Source organism: Pongo pygmaeus, chromosome 12, assembly GCF_028885625.2.
Source record: "Pongo pygmaeus isolate AG05252 chromosome 12, NHGRI_mPonPyg2-v2.0_pri, whole genome shotgun sequence".
Lineage (NCBI taxonomy): Eukaryota > Metazoa > Chordata > Mammalia > Primates > Hominidae > Pongo > Pongo pygmaeus.
This window is the reverse complement of record NC_072385.2, coordinates 35,961,435-35,978,741: the sequence shown is the minus strand read 5'-3', so window position 1 is coordinate 35,978,741 and position 17,307 is coordinate 35,961,435. Positions and strand designations below refer to the sequence as shown.

At 43.8% G+C, this 17,307-nt stretch overlaps 1 long non-coding RNA gene across 2 annotated transcripts in view; it reads left to right on the top strand.

The window, feature by feature from the left end:
• The first annotated feature begins 320 nt into the window (after positions 1–320).
• Positions 321–17,307, top strand: part of LOC134737774 (uncharacterized) — a 45,906-nt gene continuing 28,919 nt past the window's right edge. For both annotated transcript variants that reach the window (XR_010123024.1, XR_010123023.1), the window contains exon 1: positions 321–545. This is a non-coding gene — a long non-coding RNA (uncharacterized LOC134737774). The remainder of the gene's footprint in view (positions 546–17,307) is intronic.

Sequence of the window (17,307 nt, the reverse complement as noted above, 5' to 3'; positions counted from 1 at the left end):
CTTTCAAAAGCAGTCTCAGGTGGCCTGATGAAACGCGATAGCGCCTCTGCAAACAGATCCACTTTCTTTCTTTTCAAGAGGGTGTGTGTGCGCGTTTGGGAAGCCCCCCAAAACGTTGTGCTCCTCGATAACAGAAATACACTTCTGTTCCGAGGTCTGTCCCCTTCTTCCTCCCCCCTTTCGTCGTACTTAATTCTCGAATCGCTCCCCGGCCTCTCTCCCCCCTCCACGCTGCCCCACCCCATCCGCCCCCTCCCTTTGCGAGTGTGATTGTTTTGTCTGGAAAAAAAAATCCAAAGTATATAACAAGGGGAGAACAGTTAGTGCTGATTTTCATTTGCATACATTTTCATATATTTTGGTGAAAATAATAGACTAGTGGAGAGCTGGGCTTCGAGGCGTCAGTGTGAAGGGAAGGCTAAGGACGCATCGGTGCTGGAGAGTTGAGAATATGCCTTCCCCTCCACCCCCAACCCAGTCACCTTATTTGAAAAAAAATTAAAAAACACCTTTTATTTAAAAACCTAACCCTGGAAGTTTGCTCGGTAAGTGTTTTTTCATTTTCTTTCCGTGCTTTCCTCTTCTTTTTCCCCTCCTTTTTGGCTTATTTATTTATGTTCTTGTAGGTTTGGGAGCTTATTTTCATTGCTTGGGACAAGAGAGGGTTCACAGAGCAACTGTTTGAAGGAAGGAAGGAAGGGAAGATGTGTTGGGGGGGGAGTTAAAAAAATCCAACCCTGCTAAAATATTACATAAAAAGATGGACTCAGTCCAAAGCCCCACACAGCAAAAGCCACTTTACTTTGGAGGGGTGGGGGGAAAATGCTATTCATTGTAATTGTTGATCGTGAAGGTGGGGTGGGAGGAGGGGGAAGAAGAAACCCTGGAAAAGAAGTGATTATTAAGCATGCAATATATAAATATTTCTTGATTGGGATTTTTTATTTTTCCCAGCGAATCAGGACTAGAGGGGAAGAAACCCTATTTCTGTAGCCAGTGGTGATGTCCTGAATTGTGTGTGCCTGCCTGGATTGGGGTGGGGGGACGCATGCTGGGAGCAGGAGGATGGAGTGAGGAGGGGGACTTGGCAAAGGGAAGGCGGAGAGCTGGAGGAGGAGGAAGCGAGGCAGGAAGTCAGGGCACCCCTGGTTAATGCTGTGTCTGGGGAGCAGGCGGGGAGCTGCAGCCTCCCAGCTCGGTAGCGAAAGCCCATCAGAAAGAGGGTGATCAATCAAAACTAACCAGGACATCCCTACACTTCATTCCCAAAGGAGGCTGGAGCTTTAGCATCGCAGACTCAATTTCACTTTGTTTTCTATTTTTGACAGCCTCACTTGTCCCCTCCTTGCCACTGTTCCTGGGTTTTGTAAAAATTAAGGGTGCAGTTACTTGCTAGGTGCAGTTAATTAGATAAACATGGCCGGAGGACATAGCTAGGCCAAGTCCAGGCCCATTTGAGCGCCTTGCCTTAGTGAAATAGGCCGGAGAAAATTTTAAAAGCTTCTTGGTTTTGTTCTTTTAAGAGAAGCTGCGTCTGTGATGATGAGGGGGGAGAATCCAATGGCTGGAATTTTATTGCACTTTTTTACACAGAACACCTTGCAATTTAGAATTGGTAATTTATTTGGAAACAGTTGATGCCAAATCAATGAAACGGTTTGTGGCGAGGGAGGAAGAGGTTTCAGTTGGGGAGGGGGCTCAGAATCGCCAGTTTTCCACTCCTTGTTTACGTGCTTGGCAGCGTTGCTTTTGACTGGGGTTAACTCTGTGTGCTCCATTGGACCAGATGCCATATAGAGCTGCTCCCTGAAGATCATTTGTTTCCTTGATGGGGAACATTTCTGAGCAGAGCATATTGGTTGCCATAGAGAAAGAAATAAAAGGAAGAACACTAGTCACATTAAGCTATATGTTTGTGCACTGGGCTTTAGATAAAAGGACCTTGGTTCAGCCAAAGAGAAGAAGCCAAACTAGAGATTTCTAGTGCCACTAAAACTAGCTTTATTTTGTTTTGGACTTTTACAGTTGAAACATATAAGCTAATTTTATTGGCTGTTGTTAATTTTATATGACACGGTTTACTGAACAAAATAAACTTTGCTCAGGAGTAGCACTATTGACTTGTCAGCAGGGGGCGCACTGACTCGTCTTAGCGAGTGCTGAGTAAAATGTAGCTGTTTCAAAAGCAAATCTGCTCTTCCAAACTTGCCAAAGGAACAAATACCGCTACCTTTCTATGCATATTCACAATAAGGAGTGAATTCATTGCATAACGCAGGGTTTTAAAATATAAAGACAATGACTGCCCCATCCCCCACCCGCCCATGTCTGTGAAATGGCCCAGAAAGAAATACAGTTCAAAAACTATTCCTCCATTTCAGTGAAGTGTATTCTGGGCTGGAAAACAGAAATGAGATGTGAAAGCAAGAATAGTTTTTGAAGATTATTATTAAGGGGATTTTTAATAGGCTACTTAAGAAGCTACTTTCAGGGTTTGTTGTTGTTGTTGTTGTTGTTTTAACAGTCAAGAAAATGAAATGCATCCTAGGGTATGATCTGTTTAAATAATGAAAGTTCTTCAACCTGATACATGCTTTGACTTCTAAATGCATCTCTGGGTCCTAGAGATTTAGTCCGTTGGCCCAGGATCGCTTTTACTCCATTTGATATTTAGTGGCTACTTTCATTCTTGTTACCACTTATGGTTTTAGAAAGATTTTGGATTTATCCTTGAAAGGCTTGGCAGAGAAAAGAAAATACAAAATAGCCACGGGTTAGAGATAACTGTGGGCTTGAAACTTTTTAGTGCATTACTTAACCCAGTTGAAGAAAAGTTTGAATAGAGCCACAAGGTTTCTGCCTCAAAGATATTTACATACTGCCAATGAAGACTAAACTTTATTGTGGTAAAGGACGAAAAAGATATGTGGAAAACTTCCTAAAGCAGTGAAGGGCAGATCCTGACTGGTTCAGAATTAGTCAGTTTGTCACTAACAATTTTCCCAAGGAGATTCAGAGAGTGTGACTAGGAAAGGGAAGCGCGGAGTGACTGGAAGTGAGAAGCTGGCTTCCACGGTTCAGTAGCCGAACACACCTGTGGATGTGTCACAGAGACTGTTAGTAAGGGCCACATTACGTGATGGCTCTCATGTTCCTGTGCAAGAGAGGAAAAGACACCTTATTCTTTCTAACCCAGCTCCAAGTCAACCAGGTTCCAACCAGGAGAAGTTTTTCTTTGACACTAACTTTAGTAAGTCAGAGTTTGGATTTAAGTGGTGTGTTTTCTAGGAGGGTCAAGAGATTCTGGGAACAGTATAAGCAAAAGGGGCACACTCAAACACATTTTAATCTGTGATTTTCACCCCGAGCTCTCACATTTAGAGTCAGGAAAGGTACTCTCAGGTTCGCACTAATAAAACAGGGAGAATTGAGAAAATTGTAACTTGAGCCCAAACATTGCTTTCTCTTTGGCTTTTGGGACATGTCAGACAAAAGACTTCTGGGGCAGATCCACATGAAGTGGACGAATGTCTTAAAGCTCTAGCTTACTTTGCATGCCCAGGGCTGCTGAATGCATTTAAAAATTATTAAGGAGAAAGGAAACTTTTCAAATCAGCCTGACGTTCTGCAAAAAACATTGGTGAGGCAATCATTATATATATTTAGAGCATAATTTTTGTGTGCCACTTTTCATAAGATCTGTGATTGTTACTGTCTTGCTGCTACTTACTTTCCTTTTTTTGAAAATGTAATTAAACAATAAACAGAAAAGATAAAATGCTTGCCCCTCATGATATCTATAGTCCTAGGTTCATTAATGTAAAAGAAACAGAAAATAAGAAATCTGGGTAGAGCAACAAGTTAATTTGACAAGAACTGACATATTATAGAGATGGCTCTAGCATTTTATAATGATTTGGGGGTGGAAGCGATCAAGCTGGGTATGAATTAAGATTCAAAGTGCTGGGCAAAGCTACAGACTTTTAATTGTTGGGGATGGCGAAATTGCTTTTGCCAAACGAGAGAATGAAGAACATTACCTGGGTCAAATGTACAAAACACAAAGTGGGTATTTACTCATTTGTTTTCCGTTTGAGAATGATAAGGTGCTCCGGTATTGCTGCAGTTCAGGAGCACATTTGCCATTAGCATTTACAAATTAAAATGTTAAGCATACTCTCAACCCATACTCTGTGTTGTATACAAAGGGGACGGCTCTTCCATGGTAGCTTTTGGGTGGAAAAAACTATTTGTCGTCTTGGCAGTGGATGAGTTGTTTCTTGGTCTTGCTAAGTTTTTTGAAGTGTTTCTTTCCCTAATTGTTTGTATCATTTTGATAACTGATTTGTCTGATCTGCAGGAAAGGAGCAAGTACATAGGTTTTTAGATGGTTTCAAAGAGTAATACATTCAAAGACATTATGATTTCTCACCCGAAAGCAAGAAGCTTTCTTTCTGATACTTATAGGACAGCTTTAAACTACAGGGCATTTCAGATTGTGGGAAATAAACTAAGAAAGCACAGTAAGTTGGTAATCGAGTGAATGCTTTTAAAACAACCCATTTCCAACAGTTTGCCCATTCAAGCTGCACCTGACAAGTCTGGTAATGAAAGCTACCAATTGCCAGGGAAGCTGGAGCTGACACAGTGTGATGGACTGTTGCTGCCTGCCCCCTCACCACCCTCCCTGCCTCCCCACTGAGTGCAATGCTCTTCTTCAAATTTAAATTCATAGGGCTAGGTAACATAGAGCCGGGCTGATTGACCAGAGATGATGATGATGATGATGATGATGATGATGATGATGATGATGATGATGATTCATTAACAAAATTTGGTCATTTCTTAGATAGAAAAATATTCCAAGGTCAGCTTGGTGGGTTTTGTGTGTATTTGTACATGTGTAAAAACAATGCCCAGAAATATTAATTCAGCTTTACCAGAAAAATGGTTTGATTCTTTGAGGTTGTAGTGGTCCTAACAGAATTGAACAGCTCTCTCTGACTCCTTACGCCAAACATTCCTCATACATTATTATACAGCATCGCCTTTCTGGGTCAGAACAGGGTAGTCTGGAGGTGGATAAGAGATTCATGTGGCATACATCCTAGAAAACAATTCTTGCAGTTTGGCGCCTCTGTTTTTATTATTATTATTATTAGATTTTTTTGACATTTGAACTTAGCTATTGTCTGAGAAGCTGGGTGCAGATGCAGCACCTCAGGCTGACGGCTGCTCTTTTCGGCATTCCCCTCAAACTGTGCTTCTGTGGTCTCTTCTCTCTAGTGAATGCTGAAACACCCAGTTCACTATATCGCTCCTTCCCCCCGGCCCTAAGACACCCCAGTGCCTGCCGTGGATGGCCAGCCTCAGGGGTGTTTTCAAGAAAGTGTGTTTATTGTTGTTCACTTTAAAAATACGGTGCCGAATGTATTCGCTGATATTTGATACTACAAATACCATGGTTTACAGTGATACACTTTCAGCACAAACGTATCTGGTAGACGCTTTGGTGGTGGAGCTAAGTGACCTTGCTCACTGTAGCTTCAGGCAGCTTGGAGTTTGTTAGTCTCAAGTTAAAAGTTACTTATCTGATGTTGCTTTGAACGCTCACCTCTCTCCCCAAATTTTCGGTAGGGTGCCTGGCTACTCAATGAAGCCCAAGGGAAGGAGCTCAGGCTTACAGTGCCATTTAATACACGTCAAATGTTAATTTAGTATTAAATCAGGGTGCAAAGAGCCTCTAGAAGTCAAGGCATATATTGTTCAAATGGCTGCATTCCCTTCATTTTTAATTCACATCACAAAAACAAACAAGTAAAACTTCACTTGGAAAAACACTAACTATTAAAGTATCCTAAATTCGAAAATACTATGATTATATTGGAGGGGTCTGGCAAGCAATTCCTTTTCAGGGTTAGAAAGTAAGATGAGAACTTTTCCCAGAAAGGTTTGCTTTGGAGTCTCCAGCGCTGAGGTCCCCATTCCATAGCGGCGGGGTCCTCCTCTCACCCCCTACCCCATTCCTGTGATTTGTGGGCACGAGAAGCGACTTCTCCAGAATCCCCGGCGATTTTGGGGGCCCCAGAGCTAAGCTCGGCTTCCTTAGATCGCATTCTAACGGCGTTTTATTTTATTTAGAGCACAGTTTGCATAATAAAATGAAAAGGATCCCATTACTCCCCTTTTCTCCCTGAGCACTGCCCAGCAAGGTCTTTCAGACTGTTATTTGAACATCTAGAGCGGCCTTCAGAAGTCGAATTAGCATTGCTTTTCTCTGGGAAAGAAAAAGGGAAAGAGGTAAATAGGGCAAAGTGAGAAGCGGGTAAGGTACAAGGAGTGAGGTGGATTAAAAAATGCAGGGAGCGGTGAAGGAGACTGGGGACAGAAAAGGACAAGAGAGGAGATGGGGCAGCAGGGAGGCGAAGAGATAAACGCTGAGTCACCCTAACAGGTCATTGGGTACACAGGAGCGAGATGCCGCAGCCCAGGAAAATCCGGGTGCAAATCGCACCCCATCTTCTGGGCCTCCTTCCCGCCAAGCCGTAGGAGCGCCGGCTTGGAGCTCGGCGCCGCCCGCTTGCCTTTGTCACTGATTCGGTGCGCGGCCGCGGGCTCCTGCGGCGGGCTTTGTTCCGGCGGAGCAGGGCAGGACCCCTCGCACCGCCGCGTCCCCGCCCTCTTCGAGCTGGGGACGGTGGGGGTGGGGACTGCACTACAGGGACCGGGAACAGAGGAGCAACGGTGGGCGCCTCTGAGCCTGGGATTTCGTTCCTTGGCTCCTGTTCGTAATTGAGCTGTTCTCCCTTCGGGGAGGGGGCCGGGGCTGCGCGGGAGGAGGAAGAGCTGGAAGGGGGGTACCCGCTCTCAGCCCGCAGCAAGGGCGAGGCGCAGCTCTCTGTGCCGGCGTCCCGGGATTTGTATTGCATGCATGTACGCATGCAGGGATGGATGGATCCATGTATGGACGAGGAAAACTGATGAATTGGGTCCCATGTTCTAGGTTTCCGGTCGAGCTTTTGGCAGCAGCAGGGCGCCTCAGGTCGGTGCCTGGTTAACCCCTAAGATCTGCTCTCGAGGTGTTTGGGGGCCGCGGGTGGGCGCTGTGGACGCGCCCCGGGTCGAGGGCTGCCCACCGGCCGCGCGCAGATCCCACCGTGGAGGCCAGCGGCGGGGGACAAAGGCGGACACCCCGAGCAAGCAAAGGGCGGGCGCACACAGGCACCCACGCACCCACGCGCGCTCTCGCCCGGGCCCCTCCCGGTGAGCCCCCGCGCCTGGGAGTCAGGGCTCTGCGCTTGAAAAGTTCGCTTCATGTAGACCCTGCTCCCTCCTCTCGCCACTGCATTTAGCAAGCGGTGTGTGAACGTGTATCACCCTCTCCCCAGCCACCCACAAAGGTGTGGGCAGATTGCAAGAGTTACTGCTCTGTTATTGTTTGTCAAATAGGGTCCTTCTCTTGGGAGAGGGTCGAAGGGCATGTGGCGGATCCCGGGCCAGGATTACATTAATCAAAGCATTATTTCCCCAGAGAAGCGGAGCACAAATGAGAGTAAATCCTAATAAAATTGGATCGCGGAGAAATGGAACGCTTTGAGTAATCTGTGCTGCCTGATAAAAATCTCACATTTACAAGATGTGGGTCTTAAAAAAATCCGCACACCTCTGGCCTCGGCTTGGCTGGGGGGTCCAGGTCAGGGTGAGGGACAGACACTACACGAAGCTCAGTTGAACTTCTGAAGTGAGAAAGGAAGGTGGACACCCATTCGGAGTTTCACAAGCTCAGGTCTGCTCAGGAGGCATCTTCGGCCCTGGGAACCCCTCTGGAGTATTTGCGGAACCCGTGGGTCCGACGGAGTCCCCATTAGTGCCCTGAGAGGTCTGGAACTCTGTTCCTCTGGGAACGTGGCCCCCACTTTCCCCTTCGAACTCTGCTGCGGAACTGGCAACTCCCATGGGTGAGGGCGCAAAGCCCCACTGAGTGGGAAGGCGGACGCGGCCTACCGGCTGGGCAGGGACCAGACACCCCAACGCTACGCCCGCAGCAGATTCGCGAGTACCCCACAACCCCGCCCGGGTCTCCACCCTAGGGCCCGCCAGGTCCGCGGGGCCGTTTCCTAGGCAACCTGGGGTTCCTTCGGCCAGGGGAAGGGTGTGCGTTTGGGATGATTGCCGGGGAAGCCGAGGGCGCTGCTCGCCAGCGAGACTTCTGGTACATTCCACCATCCCAGCAGGGAAGCAAGGCTCTCGATCCATCCACCTTCGTCCCTCGAGTGGTAGGAAACTTTCCGACGCCTCCCGCGGCTCTGCCAGGAGAGAAGAGACAAACTCCCCCTCCCAACCCCTTAGTAATGACTGAGTCTAGCGAAGCCAGCCCGCCGGGAGGCAAACTCCCCCTGCCGCCCCGAGGCCTCCTCCAGCCGCGGAGACTGGAAAGCGGACTTGCGACGCCACGCCGGCCGTCGTTGGTGACAAGTGTGACAACACCGTCCCGGTCCTACGGGTGAGCACCAGCCTGAGGGCCCCGCCGACCCTCCAGAGGGGCGCGAAGGGAACCTGCTCCCGTCCGGGTCCTCCCTCCGACCCTTCCGCGGTGGGCGAAGGCGGGGCGGCGGAGACCCCGCGGGGCGCGAGCGCGCCGGCGCCCCCTGCAGGCCGGCACTTGGAGGGCCCGCCGGGGCGCTACCGCCGCGCCGAGGTCCTCGCGCTGGCTGCGTCCGAGGCCACCGGCGCGCACACGCACAGCTGCCCGCCTGCTCCGTGGCGCCCGCGGGCTCTCGGTGCCTTTTCCAAACGCGAGTTCCACACCGGCGGGGAGCGGCACGGTGGGAGGGGAAGAAGGGAGAGAGGGCCACAGAGGGAGGCGCGGGTCGGGGTGGGCAGCCGGCGTCACCCCCTCCCCACCCCTTCGCTCCCCTTCTCCAGTCCGCGCTGGGCAGTCCCCGCATGTGCCAGCGGCCGCGCGCCTCGTTCCGGGCCCGCGCGCTCCGGAGCCCCGAAGGCCGCGCTGCCTCCCCACAGGGGCAGCGACCAGCGCTGGGTACCAGGCTGGGCTGGGCCGTGCTGGGTCGCCTCACCTCCGGTGAGCGCGCCCCAGAGGAGCAGTTTCCCTTGCAGTCTAGAGGGTAGAGCGGCGGGGAACAGTGTGCGTGTGTGCGCGTGCGAGGACCGGGTGTACGTGTGAGTGAGGTGCGCGCGCAGGGCAGGGCAGGGCAGGACAGGAGGCGCTACAGGATGCTCTGGTGGAAGCATATCCTTTTCAGCCTTGAGATCTAAATCTGCAACCTTAGAGCTGATTATTCTCTCCCAGCCCCCCTCTTCGGTTCTCTACACAGGCATCTCCCTCTTTCGCTTGAGTCTTCCCAATCTGATTCCCAAAGAGATCCCTCTTGTGGTCCGGGGATTTTCATGGACACCCTGACCCACGTGAGCCAGGCTGAAAGGGACAATGTTAGCCAAGGGCATGTCCATCATCCAGCCTGCTCGTTAGGCTGGATTTCACGCACCAGGAAGCTACGTTTGGGGACTTGGGTATCTGCTTTCTCTCTGTCTTGGCCTTAAAAATTGCTGCGCAGAGGCTGTTTTTAGTTTTGGAGGGATAGGAGGAAGGTAGGAACCAATTGCAAATCACTTTTGGGGCTTCTCTTTATTTACCTGACCAGTTGTAGCCCTCCTATGCACCTTTCCAACTTCCTGGCTTCTTTCCAGTGATGGGAAATTTGGGGGGAGGGGGTTCGAGTAAAGACACTCATACCTTTTCAATTCTGAAATAATGACTCCCCTTTCCCAGTCTGTGATTTCCATAATTTCATACAAAACAAGGGCTGTCAAGGATCTCTGTATAAGAGAAAAGGCAACTAGCAGAAGAAAACTTGGGCCAAATTAAATTCCTCCTTCTTAAAACATTAACCAGGGCCTCCCTCCCTCCCTGGTCCCACCAAGTTTGTTCTACTCTTAAGGGGAAACAGGACAGAAAAATTCAGAAAAAGGTTAAACATTCCTCTCCCTCACTGAGACCATGAACCCAGTTGCCAAAATGTATTTTTGATAACCTGAGATTCAGAGGGATTCTAAGAAGAAAAGGAGCACATGCTTTTAGTTGTCCCCTTGTTACCCTACTGTTTGCATGTAATGATTTTCACGAATTTGGAAATACCTGTGATATATATTTTTTCTGTCTTGGATTTATTAATATTAGATGGTTTCACTGTTAGCCATAATTCTTTATAGGACCTGTTGTCCTAGAGGAAGGTTCTAAGTAACATTTAGACACACTCACTAGCTTCTGCCAAAGGCCCTCCCCAGCTAGTGTCTTGATACAATTTCAATCACTGTTTTTCAAAAGATAATTTATAGGCAGGTAAATTTTAACAAAGAATGTTAATGGTAAAATGTGAGTGTTTAACTCGATGAGCTTTTGTTTTTAGAATCAAGGTTTAGCTTTTCTTTGAATTATTTATCAAGCTGTTTGCCCATAGGCCTTCCTAAAAGAAGGGAAAGGTGAAGAGGAAGGGATCACTTTTATTTATTTAAAGCATATGTTGACATAAAATTTTAAAACTAGCCTTTTGGAAAACAGCGAATTACTAAACTATGTCTGTAAACACCCACCTTTGGGACTGTGAAAAGCAAAAAACAAAAAACAACCTAATTACTTTCACAAGAAACAGTACTCAGTTAACTAAAATATTGTATGGCAATCCTTGGAAGCTCCTCCTCCTCCTTAAGTATAGTACAGTTTGGTAATATACTACACATATTTATACATGATGTAAATATACATATGCACAAGGGTAGATGTTTATGTACATAACATAACAAAATATATACATACCCCAACTGAATACATTTGCATATAACATGCCCATGTGTAATATAGCAAACTTCTATGATTAACAATACATTCTATAACAGATAGTCTTAAAATAAGAAGTGAGTGAATTTTATTCATATTGAAAAAAATTCAAAATTTGTTTTGAAATCTGAATTGTGCTAACTGTAGATGGCAACACAGAAATCAGTAAATAATAGGTTCGTAGTATTAATATTTTATGCACACCCCCTCTAAAATATGAACTTAAATAACTCATTTTACATAAAATAAAATGGACAGCATATTTAAAATGTAAAAATTCCATCTAAAGCCGAGTACCTATTTTTTGTCTTTTTTTTTCACACATTACATACTGTTGTCTTAGAACACAAATTAAATTTTAGAGGCAATGAAAGAGATCAGTAGTTTTATTTTCTACTCTATTGTAAAGAAAACATTTTTAACTAGTTGATCTTATGGTCCTCTATATGCATTAAAAGACATTCAGTAATCTAGTGATAATTCAAAATGTAAAAGCAAATTTGAGGCATATATTATATTTGATTTGTATAATATGGGATGCCATGTTACTTATTTGCTTCCTTGAAATGGTATTTTGAATCTTTGGATTTTCAGAGGCCTTTTCTGGTTAAAATAAGAACTACAGTTAAAATGAATAGATTGGCATTCATTGGCAAGAGTCCAGATGCTCATTTGTGTTAAGAAAATGGAAGGAAATGACATACCAGAATTTTATACTTTAAGTGTTATTTGTCCTAGTTGATAAAGGAATCAAAATGATGAAATTTTGAAGTTTTAGGCAAGACCATGATAAAAGGAGCTCTCTCATGTAATGAGAGTTATTTGTACTGAATTATAAAATATTTTGTTTGTTTATTCACGTTCATGTAAATGTATATTTCTTTACAAAAAACATATATGATGTTTATGGTGACATTTATTCCTACATTTGATTTATTGCTTATTGATTTCAGAGTATTTAAAAGACTAATGACTCATTGGTGGTGTCTAAATATTAGTGATGAACTTGTGAAAATAGAAATCAGGTTAGCCTAACTACTTTTTGAGGTTTGTTTCTTAATCTCCTAAAAAGTTTGAGGTTAAATTGATAGAAATACCGCAAGTGAAAATTTAAAAAAAAACAAAACCAACAACTATTACTTGGAAAGAGGTAAAAATATGTTACTCTAGTTGAGGTTTCAGATCAACTGCAAAAGTTAGTCTTTTATGTTAGAAAGTTTTATATCTGATGGCGTGAAGTGATTTGAGGAGGCATAGGCTATAAAATAACATAAAAATGCACAACGTTGATTCAAAAATTTGGATGAAGAGTCAGTTGCTACAAAATTGTAAAATAATCTTTTCTGTCAACTTAATTAATGAAGTGGGTAAAGGACTATTTTAGTAGACTCCAATTACATATGTAGAAAGATTTGTAAGAATAAATACTTTGGCATTCTGTGGCCTAAAAGCAGACAGAACTATAATATAGCAAATAAAACTCCCCAGAATGTAGGCATCCAAGATTCAATTTCATTAAAAAATTTGGCAGTTAGAGAAAAGAAGGAAAAATGCTTATTAAATCAGGGCAACTATAAAATGTTGACAGATCTCAAGTTTCATATCCAACTAGGCTCTTAGAAAACTGCTGGGATATTGGTGGAGTATAAGTTATTCTGTCAAACCATTTTTCGTAGTTAATTATTTTTTTCAATACCCTCAAATTTAAACTCCAGCTTCATGACTAACCATTTTCTTTTTCTTTCTCTCTTTCTTTCTCTTTCTCTTGTTCTTTCTTTCTCTCCATGTCTCTCCCTCCCTCCTTCCCCTCTTTCTTTCCTTCCCCCCATCAGGCTATTTAGAAAGGCTTGGAGAGACACCCTAGGGGGATTGAAGGTCCTCAGCCTCAGTGGTTAGACATGATCAATGACACACATCGAGTGTACTGAGGTATATTGGTGCTCTCTTAAAACACATTTATTTCCTTTCCTCAGGCAACTACCAGTGTCTTTTAAAAAGAGAGGCAGACGATGTCTACTGAAGGCAAAATAGAGAATTGAATTAATCATTTGGATAATCCAGGCCTTGTTGCTCTCCCTTCTAGCTGCTAAGAAAAAAAAAAAAAAAGTGAAATTTGAACAATTTGGACTAGCTATCTATCTGTGATTAAATTTGTAAGATATCAACTAATTCTATAAGCTGTTGCTTGACTCTTCATTCTACCGATGTTAACAAAGATGGAAGCGCACACCTGAATGGACCTCCAGTGGAGGTCGTTATATGGGTTAAGACATTTACCCCAAATCTAAATAAAGGGAGTTGAGGGGCATGACTTGCCAGGTTTTGCTGAGTACATTGATAGAAGTTATTAGGTAATTTTTCACCTTTCTACTTTGCCCCACGAGAGGAGACAATGCTATATTATAAAATACTTTAAATTAATGTTAAATAGTCCAACTGGGATCACTAAACTTTATTTACATTTAGCAATGGATTAAAATGTTAGCATTATACATTTATTGAATTAGGATCTTATTATCCTTGTGTGCTCTGACTTGGAAACATTTGCTGAACAAATCTCCAAGAGTTTTTTAGGTAGGACAATTTTCTCAGTGTAATTTGGTGGCTTGAAAGGTGCAGTCTCTTTACTTTCTGTGGCGGGCAAAAGAGAAGAAGAAAGGACAAGGTTAAAAATTGTAGGTAGTAATTAGGCCCGTTGACTATTTTAAAGTGGTTTTTGGTAGAGCAAGATAAGATTGAACATCATTTGGATTTAATCTAAAGGACAATAGTAAACAATAATTACAGGTCATTTAAAAATATACCTAGTTGCAAATATGACTTTCGAAAGAGCACCTAGACTTTATATTAATAAACTTTCTTCTTTTCTTGAAAATCTCTGGAAATTTATGTCACTTCATTTTATATTCCTCTAATTAAATAAGCTAAAGTATTGTTCTAACACATAAAGCATGAGTATTCCAAGAATAAGTAAAAATGTGTGCTAGACTAAAAAAAATTTTTGATTTCATTTTTGCTATAATTTCAAGAGACAGTAGCTAAGTGAAACCTATGGGTTAGTAATAGTTTTTATTTATTTAAAAAGTTGTTTTATTATATTAACAGAAATTGTATTTCCAGATTAACCTTAGAAAAAGTGTGCTAATTATTTGAAATTTTTAATGATTCCTATTTCTAGATGCACATAAAAATAGAAAACTACTTAATAGCTTTAATGTTTGTATAGAAATTAAACATATACAAAGATATTAGTGAATAAGTGAATAAAGAGTGTTAAACAACTAGGCATTTAGGCCTAAGATTGCATTTTGCTGGTTACAACTATTAGTCATCCTATACCATTTTTTTTTCATTGAGCCTTAAAAAACTTATACAGTGTGAAATTGTTCCAGAATCACTAATTATTCTTCACCCCAGACCCTTTTCAATAAAGCGATGCCATCCATGGGAGATTTAAGGCAAAACAGAATAATAGACTTATTATCAGGAATTTCTCTTGGCATAAGTATTTACAAGATTTTCTAAAAAAATAATACCTATAGGGATATTTATTTTGCTTTTTTCCTTTCTTATTTTAGAGGTAGGGTCTAATTCTCCATGTTGGCCGTTGATCTTGATGGCGGTTGTTGAGAGGTAGCCATGTAATTTCTTTATCTTTCACCTGCAAATTACACACATTATTTTGCAGCTCAAAATAAGCATTCCCAATGAGTTGCATTCAGTAAATGTCTTTTCACAGCATTAGTACAGAACTGAGGTACAAAAGAATATTAATCTAATACATTCCAAAATTCAAATACTTGTGATTAATAAGCATTATTATCTATAAATAAGGCCCTAATGATACTTTGGCAGTGTTGTAAACACAAGAATCAGAGGCAATTATTGTCATTATTGTTCGGCAAGTACTTCCCATGAATACCAAATGAGTATTGCTGTCCAGCTACTTGGCAAGTAAGGTTCCTCTAAAGAAACAGATGTTGGCCAATCAGGACTGGCTACTATTAACTGCCCTTAGCTCAAAACTCAGTCTTTAAAGAAAAAAAAAAAAAAAAAAAAAACACAAGACATCCAAAACAGTTGTGATGTGATCTTAAGAAATGCCCTTTATTATAAATATAAAAGCATCTTGAAAATAATGCTCTTTTCCAATACTGACTTTGGTGAATTGGGCACATGAACAACCATGCATCAGTCAGAAGCAAAGGTCCCACTTGTGAGGCTCTTAGACCCGGTGTGATGGGACACTTTTGTAGTAAAATCAGTGGACAAGGAGAAATAAGTTGCAGCCACATGAAAACCCCTTCAGAGAGTTTGGGTGTGACCAGGTCTCCATCTTTTTCCCCTTTCCCAGGCCCTACAGAGCTCCCTCCTCGGTTAAGCACATTAAACATAACCCTCCCACCAGGCCCAGCTCCAGCTCCTTATGTGGGAGGGGGGAAGCCGCTGTACAAGTTAAGGAAAGTTCCTCACTCAGAGAGAGCTCCACACAGGCCCCTGGTAGCACATTTGCTTGCACTCTGGGCGCAGGGCCAGTGTGCCAATGAACTGATTTTAGCTTACTGTCTTAGGAAGGTCAACGGCATTGGGTAACAGCCAAATTGGCTTTTGTGGAGAGGAGAAAAAAAAAAGTTTTGTATATATTTTCTTAAGGGATAGGTGCATTAACCATTGAAGATAAATTTGTTTTCTCTTTTTAAATTTCCTGAGCCAAGCCTTATGCTTTAAGGATGTTACAGTTTTGTACAACGGGGGTTGAGAAAGGAAGGAACGGGTTTCAGGCATTGGAAAAACTTAGCGAAGACAAGGACTGAGTTGGTGGGGTTGGTGGTGATATTTCAAAGAAACAACTGCATTACTAACCATGGTCACTGGCCATCAGTTTCAGCATGGGTGTGTTCTTTGTGGAGAATAGGGGTGGAATGCGAAGCTACCCCCTGGAGAGGAATGAGATTGGACTGATTCTACCCCTTTCCCCACCAGAAAACTCTTTATCATCACTTTAGCAGGAACTGAAACATAAGTGATTCCCCTATCTTCACAATAAACCAGAAGGGGAACCAGTGGGAGCATTTTCACAGGATATTTTCACTCAGCTCCCTGTGAAAATGTTGTTGATACCCCCCACCTCCCCCACACCCTGCCTAGATTTGTCAGCAGGGTGCCAAACCCATGGAGGGGCCCAGGTGGCTGGACTCCAAATGGGTTAGAGCTTGGGTCCTGGGCACTCTCTCCTGTTTTCCATTTTGAACTTCCCTGAATGGGATGGAGGGAGAATTGCCCACCTGAATTCAGCAGCATGTGCTCACTCTCTGAGCGTAGGGAGAAGAGAAAAAGTGAGTTCTTCTAAGCAAATCTTTTCTCATTTCCAAGCGTAATAACTCAAAGGAGAATTTCCATAACAACAATGATTATGGCAAAAGTAATAATGATAAAATTGTACTAAAGACTTAGCATGTACCAGGTATTGAAACATGCCCCTCAGGTTTTGTATTACCCTATTTAAGCTCCCAAAAGCCCTCTGAAGGATCATTTGTATCTAGGTTGATGAGCTCGCTGAGGCCTGTGGGGCTGAGTCACCTGCCCCAGGTCACATGAGGGTGGCACTGGGTTTTGAACTTGAGTCTTGTCTGTTAAACTCTGGACCTGCTGCCTTTCTACCTTTCTGGGAATCCCCTAAACATTGCCCCTTTAGGGCCTAGTCTGGGCTAGCTTGCAAAGCAGTTCTGTGACATTTGGTGAATGCATCCCCCGCCCTCTCCCCAACCCCGTCTCCGGTGAAAACAAAGATGGCCAAGGCTCCTAAGGCCTCTTCACATCCCATGACTGCACTTTTTGCCACATCTCCCAGCACTTCCTGAGGATGAGAACAGAATAAGGCTGGACATAGTAACCTGAAATGATGATTACAATTTGGTTTGGATGCTCCATTTACAATGAAGCACAGCGTGTTATGAGAGGGGACTCAGAACGTGCATGTGTGTGTATCTTTAAACTCTCTTGTGCTAAATATACGTATAGGAGTATGTCTGTTTCTCTGTATATGAACACCCTGGGGAAGAAAACAACTATTAATCAGAAGCAATGTTCTAACCACGACGTTGACTATTGACTCGGGAACTTATCCCTGATTCCTAGGCTGTGAGGGACACCCAGTCAGTGCTGTGGGAAAAGCCCAGAGGGCTGGTTTGGTTTTTTGCTCGTCGGTGTGTTCAGCTCACGCACACCTTAGAAGGGGACCGTGTGGATGCCTCACTGAACACAGGCAGGGCCACCATCCAAACGTTCTCATTGGCGTTGGCATTGTTGGAGAAACAATGAAGCTGTTTCAGGCACACCAAGCATCAATCAGGGAGGCTGGACTCTGAGCCAGGCCCTGCCCCTTGAGGGAGATCTGGGACTCTGGTGACTGCTGCTCTGCACATTGACCAGAAAGCAAGCAGAACATGTGA